Below are 6970 nucleotides of genomic sequence, written 5' to 3' on the forward strand. Positions count from 1 at the left end.
AGCAAGCCAAAATCAACATATTAGTCATATTTGTTAGCTGCCCAATTTTGGCTCAGAGTCCATCCATTCTCCTGTTCTTGAGTGTCATCCAATTAAACACACAAATCTCTTCCTAGACAAACACCACTCTCCCTCTGCCTCCGCCAGGAAAAAATGGTTTATTAGTGCCTTAGAATACTGTAAATAACTAGTTCCGGGTTTTAGCTGCTATCGGCTTGAAGCTTAAGGATTACCATTTTCCCCTCAAGCTCCACCAGCTCTCCTCCCTCTGTTTTCTTTTCCACCCATTATCCTTCAGCTAGACCACATTCTCCACAAATCACTTCAGGTTAAGAGTTTATGCTGCCCCACAACCCCTGCTCCTCAACACCCCACCCCCCAAAGAAGTTTTGTTATATGGTAAGTATAATTTTCAACTGTTATTTCGGCTTTTTTATGTATATTCAACAAACCCGGTTTTAAAGCATAAATAAAATTTAGATCCGAAGAACAAGTCCTCTTGGACAGGGCTTGCAGGCTGTTGGTTAATTAGCTTCAAGGGAGATATTTCCTGCCTCTGAATGTTCTTCTGGAATGAAGTTATTACCTAAACAAACTCTAAGGTTTCAGGCCTCTGAGAAAGGAATATTGCTCCTATCCATCTATTCTGTCATTTCTTAATTCATAAAAGAAATTCCAGTATTGACCGCTCCCCGCTTAAAACGGGGGGCGCCCTTTGCGTGGACGCGCGCAGCCCTAGATCTGGAGCGGCCCCATCAGCATAGGCTTGGCTTTGCCTTCCCTCAGGTGGGATACCTGGAGGTCTCCGCCTACCTCAGTCAGTTGTCCAATCCCACCTGGGGGAAGCGTTGCCAAGGAGACCAGGCCAGCTAGGGGAGGGATTACCTGCCCACACAATAGAGGGAGGATCTTACCTGGGAATCCTCACTTGGCTCCAGAGTTTCTCCCACCCTACCCACCCTCAGTTAATGTCTTCTTTTGCAGGTTAACTTTTCTTCATAGGTTTTGCAGGTTAACTTATCTTCACAGGTATGCGGGCGCTGCTACGTTAAGGTCGTTGTTAAAGGGCCGGAAAGGAATCTCCCTGCATTGGCAGGTTTCGCCTTTCCTGTAGCAAAACGTCACAACTTTGGCGGTATCAGGCCTTGGGCGGAATCCTTTAGTCCATCTTCCTCTTTGCGGCAGCGATACCAGGGTTCCCCGTTAAAGGGGTTTCTGAAGGGAGGCTTTGACCGTACGCCGAAAGGTCGTCATTGCTCTCCCCTGCGGCGGCGGCGTAACGGGGGTGGCTATCTCTGCTTGAACATATGTTCTCCAGAGCCTGCCCATCCCCCCCCCACACACACTGGATAACCCTGAAGCTCCCTAGGTCCCCGGCTGGGGACTGGGGAGGGAGAACGCCCAATGCCTGAGCCAAGGTCTACCCACATTTGAAATTTAATAAAGTTGTGGCCAATTTAATCCCATAGCACGTTGTCTTGAGTTATTCCACATGATGGGGGGGGGACCGCTCGGGATCTGGGGACTCCGCCTGTCCACGCAATTACTGTTTTCAAAGCCCCCAAACTCAAGTGCATGTCCTGTTTTCCTTGTGACTTTCCTCAACCTGATGCCCTCCAGATAAAGGTTAGACTGCAGCCTCTGGAGGGCATCAGATTGAGGAAAGGGGCTTTAGGTTGTACAGAAACACCTGCAGGCAAATTCAGACAGAAGAAAAACTGGAATTTACGCAGGCTAGTTCTTTTAAGCAGCAAGTTGTTGCAGGGGTAAGCCGTTCCCTGTTGTGTCCTGTTTGTTGGAGGCTAGCTCATGCTAGGAGCAAAACTTTGGACTAGATGTGTTTGTACATCCTTAGAAAATGGATTACATACAGAGGGGCTATCCTGCTTTGTTTTCATAATAGTCCTGTGAGGAAGGTTGAGAGGTGAAGAGAACTGCAAGCAGCAGCCTACGCCCTGGTTCTTTTTACTTTAGTGATATGCAGTCAGTGGACTAGGGGTACTAAGCTAGTCTCCTAAATGTTTCCCTGGTGTCTCCTTCCCAAAGCACATGAGATGTGATGATCCAACGGGTCCAAGAGCCCTCCAGCCACCTTTCCAAAGCTTTCCTGGCTTTGGGAATGAGGCAGGAGGTCTCCAGCACCCTGTCAGAGACCTTCCCAAAGCCCAGGAAGCTTCTACCCAGCTTAGGAAGGGAGGCTCAATGTTCACACATGCAACATTGCCACCGCCTCACCAATTGCCCTCGCTAGCTCTGGTTCCCTACAAAAAATTTCACCACACACCGGTGTTCACCTGCACCCACAACAGCACTGATTTGGCTGGAGGTCCTTAGAGGTTGCTTGCAGTATCTTTGTAAGGTTAGTGACCTGGCTTGGGTGCACTTTTTATGTTGCAGTTGGAAGGTTCTGCCCAAAGGCACCTTCAGCCCCGCAAACCATGGACAACATCCACCTATAGCAACATGGTTTGAGGCCTAGCTTCCTGAAGAAACACCAACTTCCACAGCAACTTGCCTGTAGACTTGGCTCTTCAGAGGTCCTTCTCCAAATGATTCTCAGGTGAAGATGGCCTCTGTGGCACCCCAGCAGGTTAACGCCTAGTTAATGTATTTTCTCCATTTTTTTTTCACCTGAAAGAGTTTTTTATGGATGTGGGTGCCTTTACTATCCTACTGTTACATTGATTTAGCTGGGTGGTTAGTTTGTTTTGTATTTTTATTCCATTGCTTTGGTAAACTGCCCTGATAATTGCCTGTGGCATAAAAGGGTGGCATAAAAATCTGGTGGAGGCATTGACTGATAGACAAATAAACCTCTGTCCATCTGAGTTCAAGTAAAGAAGCAGCTCATCGACTCTCACTTCACAAAGAACCACAGGTATCCCTGTTTCTTTCTTTTAATCTCAGGGGAAGGCCCAGGTGGGAGAAAATCAGGATGCCTCATGAAATTAGTTGTTTCCATTTACAAACCAGCAATAACAACTCTCATCTCAGTCCAAAACAGGGGTGTGTGTTATCAGATGGATGCCCGCCCCTTGCCTTCATCCACAGGGTCCCATTCATTTCAAAGGCATAATTGTACAGATTGGCAGCCTCCCCTGAATTGCATGTGGAGTTTATTTCATGGCAGGAAGTGAGGGATGGGGGAGAAATGAAATTCAGCTAACACTAAAAGCCCAGTTAACCTAATCTGCACTGAAAAATGCTGGGGGGGGGGGGATGTAAACATTAGGAGCACTTTGCACTAAAATACTGAGATGTTTTTTTCTGAGAACTTTTAAGAAGAAAATGGCAAACTGATGTGAAAATGTGGAGAACCGAACTTAAGGCTGGAAAAATGAGAAACTGAGAGAAACCAGAATTGACAGATTCACCCAATCCTACAGGGAGCACCAGGTGTACACCAGAGTTTCTGCATCCTGATTAGTTTTCTGCATTGGGCGGGATTTTTTCATTGCTTAATTGCAATTTAGCCGAGATTTAAATAATGTCTCTTGTAGATATTAAAGACCTCTGCTAATGATACACACGGAGATGTTAATCCTTGCCATCGCGGCTGTTAATACGCAATTACTTTCAAAGTCACTGTGTGGGTTTCTTGGCACTGTGTAGCTGCAAGGCCTTGAAGCCAAGAAAGAAAGAAAGAAAGAAAGAAAGAAAGAAAGAAAGAAAGAAAGAAAGAAAGAAAGAGGGGGAAGTTGCTTGCAGCTCTTTGCAGCTCTGAGGATTGCAGTGCCTCTTGCTAGAAACATGTGCTTTGCTCTCTCTCATTGTCTTGTGAAGCTAGCCCCAAATATTTGTGTGGGAGAAGGTCAAAAGTGTCGGGTGACACGCTTTCCACTCTGTCTTTCCTTTTGCAGAAGCTGTGATGCTGAACCCAACAAAAAGAACGCACAGTGCCAGGCAGACATGGGCAACACTGACCTGCCCCTTTCATGGCTGATTAATGTGGCTTGCTCTGCTCTCTGACACGGGCAGATTCCTGGGCAACAGGTGACTTGTATTACATTCTGTTGAATTTTTAACACGATGTGCTCCAACTGCAGCTTAATGGTGGGCGAGTAATCTTTTCTTTAGATACTCAAAATGCATTTCGTTCACAGAGCCCTGATAGGATTAGAGGAGGCATTAGAGTAATTAAGGTCAGGGGGACCGCCATTTACTAAATCCCTAAGCCCAACTCTTTACTCCAATATTATTCGGGAATATTGCAGGTTAAAGGGTCAACTGCTATAGTCTCTTGCCTTCTGTCTGGCCGTAACATATGGGTACATTTTCATGCAGACAATGCCAAACTTACAATAAGCCGGGCTTTTGTGGGTGCCTGCCTCGCAAATGAAATGCAAACTAATAACTGTCGGCAGAGCCTCTCAGCAATTGCACCTGCACATTATGACCCATCTGGCAAAACATCTGAAGAATATTGCTTTCACGATATCAAGGTGTGGATCTATGCACAACTTAATTTCAAATGAGCTCATCCAAGATACAATCAAAACTTGATTTCAGCAATGAAAAAAAAAAGTCAGATTTCCCAAAACGTTTGGCTCACCAATCAGTTCATGAATTACAGAATTGCGATGACTTGCTTATTTTATTTAAAATTATAGACCACTGCTTGTTGTAAAAATAACACAATTCACAAAATAAAATCAACAAAATAACAAACAAACAAATATCAGTGCCAAGGAATGCCTGCATGATCAGCTAGGTTTTCACTGGCCAGAAGAATGCCAGTGCTATAGGTATCCCTTAAGCCTGGGTGATGCATTGATACATTGTCCAGCACCGGTTTGAGGGCCAGAACACAATGGTACCATCCCCCAGCGGCATATCACAGGTGGGGGTTGCCTGCCTTACCTTCCTTTTCCACTGCCTCCTTCCTCCCTGCACCAGGTGCTGGCAGTGGCGGGAGTGGGGGCAGTTTCAGCCCAGCGCCCAATGGGGCCCCTTCCTTTTCAACTTTGTGACGTATCACTATATTGCTTCCTTTGTTGTAGTGTGATAAAAGTAACTCTTACCAATGTTCAGTTGGGGTACAAATGCATGTAGACTAGAGGGGAGTGGCTGACACTTCCTCTTTTACCACTTGCTTAAACATCTGAAGAGAAGAGAAGAGGGTTGATGGACCCTCATCTCATGCTTTAATAAATGTGTATAGATCAGGGGCAGAGCTTCTACCACAAACCTCCTCCCCACAATCCAAACAGTGGGAGGGCCTGTCTGCAACAGATTTCTGCTTTCTGCAACAGACTTTATGAAATTGCACTACCTGGCCATTTACAAAGGCGGCCTTCTGGTGGGATCCGTAGGAGATGATTGCATTGCTTGTCATGAGTCTTCCCTGTCTGCGTTAGGTCATGGTTTCCTACAGAATCAGACTTCATCTATTTATTTAGATCCCTAGGCTACTCTATCCTTCAGGCTCGATCAGGGTGCAATTTAAAAATATAAGACATGGTAAAAATATATAGCACGTATCATTAAATATATATATGAAAACATACAATTAAAATAACCTCACACTAAAATAACCCCTGTCTTTATTTCTGACTACTAAATAAATGCCTGTATTCAGGGCTAAGGTCAGTTAAGAAGAAAAAAGGGAGTGGTATTTACTGTAGGCTATTAGAATGTGTGTAATAGACTGGGGAAATGTTTCATCTTATCTGGAAGCCTATGTCTACTGCCTCCTTCGTTCCCTCAAGCCTCCATTTCAAAATATAGGCTCCCTTTTGCCTTCAGGCATCCTTAGACAGCTCCTGGAAAAAAGCTTTACATTATGAGATGAATATGAGAAAAATTAGCAGTTTGTTTTCTTTGCTCTCCCATCATTCTGCACCTGTGTTTTAGACTTTGGCACCACTACAGTATAAGGCCCCCTTCCATGGGACCACCCGTTTCCTGAAAAGGTGGTGATGACAATTCCACATTTTTTTTCAGCCTGGGTGGGTAAATTCACTGAACTTTCAGGGGATGCATAGCAGAGGGGAAGGGGAATGGCACTGCTCTGCCACCAGCCTCCTAGAACCAGTTGTTTCTAATTTGGGACAGAATACCCAGTAGAAAATGATGCTAAATCATGATGCCATGCCATTACAGGGGTGTGTGTGGAGAGATGGCTGACCCCTGTAGTTTATCACCCACATCTTGTAATGGGTGATACCCTGCCTTTGAGATTCCATGTAGCGGTAGGGAACTGGATCTGACCAGTGGGCCTGATCTTTCTCTCCCTCAGCCTTGTTGGCTAAGTTTGGCATGTGGGTGAAGCCAGTCACCTGACATCACTGCCACATGCAGCACCATGAGCTATTTGTCAGGGCTTACATAGATAGCATTGTGCGATCAGCTGATCAGAGACTTTCCGTCTTAGAAATCAAACTCAGCTGATTTGCCACAGTGTCTCTTGCACTTGGCAACGAAGGCGGAGCCAGCCTGACTTTCTGCTGCCGGCAAAACTCAAGCCTCCCTATGGCTAGAACTGACCCTGTCATGCAGAAAAGTGACACAGAGCTACTTCAGGTGGTGGAATCAAATGGAAGGCAGGGATTTATGTTTGAATGGCAAAGCAAACCTTCAGCACGTGGGGTGCCATTTAGTGCTCTACTTCAGGCAACAAAAGATGTCTTGGACCAACACTGGCTGCAAGTCAGTCTATAGCCTCACCTCCGATCCACTCTCTTCACACACATGACCCTACTCTCAGCATAGTGAAAATAATCAGAAAGAGGGAAGCAACTGTTGGTGGGAAGCCTGAATGCTGAATGCCCCACAAGCATTAATAGTGTTCCCCAAACTTGGGTCTCCAGCTGTTTTTTGGACTACAACTCCCATCATCCCTAGCTAGCAAGACCAGTGGTTGGGGATGATGGGAAACACTGCATTAGAAGATCCAACAATGGCCTTACACCATTGTTGTGATCAGGGGTAGCCAGCATGACACACCTTCAAGATGTGGTTGAACTCTAGC

The 6970-nt window shown here is 45.7% G+C and overlaps 1 long non-coding RNA gene across 1 annotated transcript; it reads left to right on the forward strand.

Moving 5' to 3' along the window:
* Positions 1 to 216: 216 nt before the first annotated feature.
* On the forward strand, positions 217 to 4045 carry LOC309352391. Its single transcript, XR_014161292.1, has 2 exons — positions 217 to 399; positions 3861 to 4045. It is a non-coding gene; the product is annotated as an uncharacterized lncRNA (long non-coding RNA).
* Positions 4046 to 6970: the final 2925 nt, after the last annotated feature.

The sequence above is a fragment of the Podarcis erhardii genome (genome assembly GCF_964252035.2).
Source record: "Podarcis erhardii genome assembly, chromosome: 11".
Taxonomy (NCBI): Eukaryota; Metazoa; Chordata; class Lepidosauria; order Squamata; family Lacertidae; genus Podarcis; species Podarcis erhardii.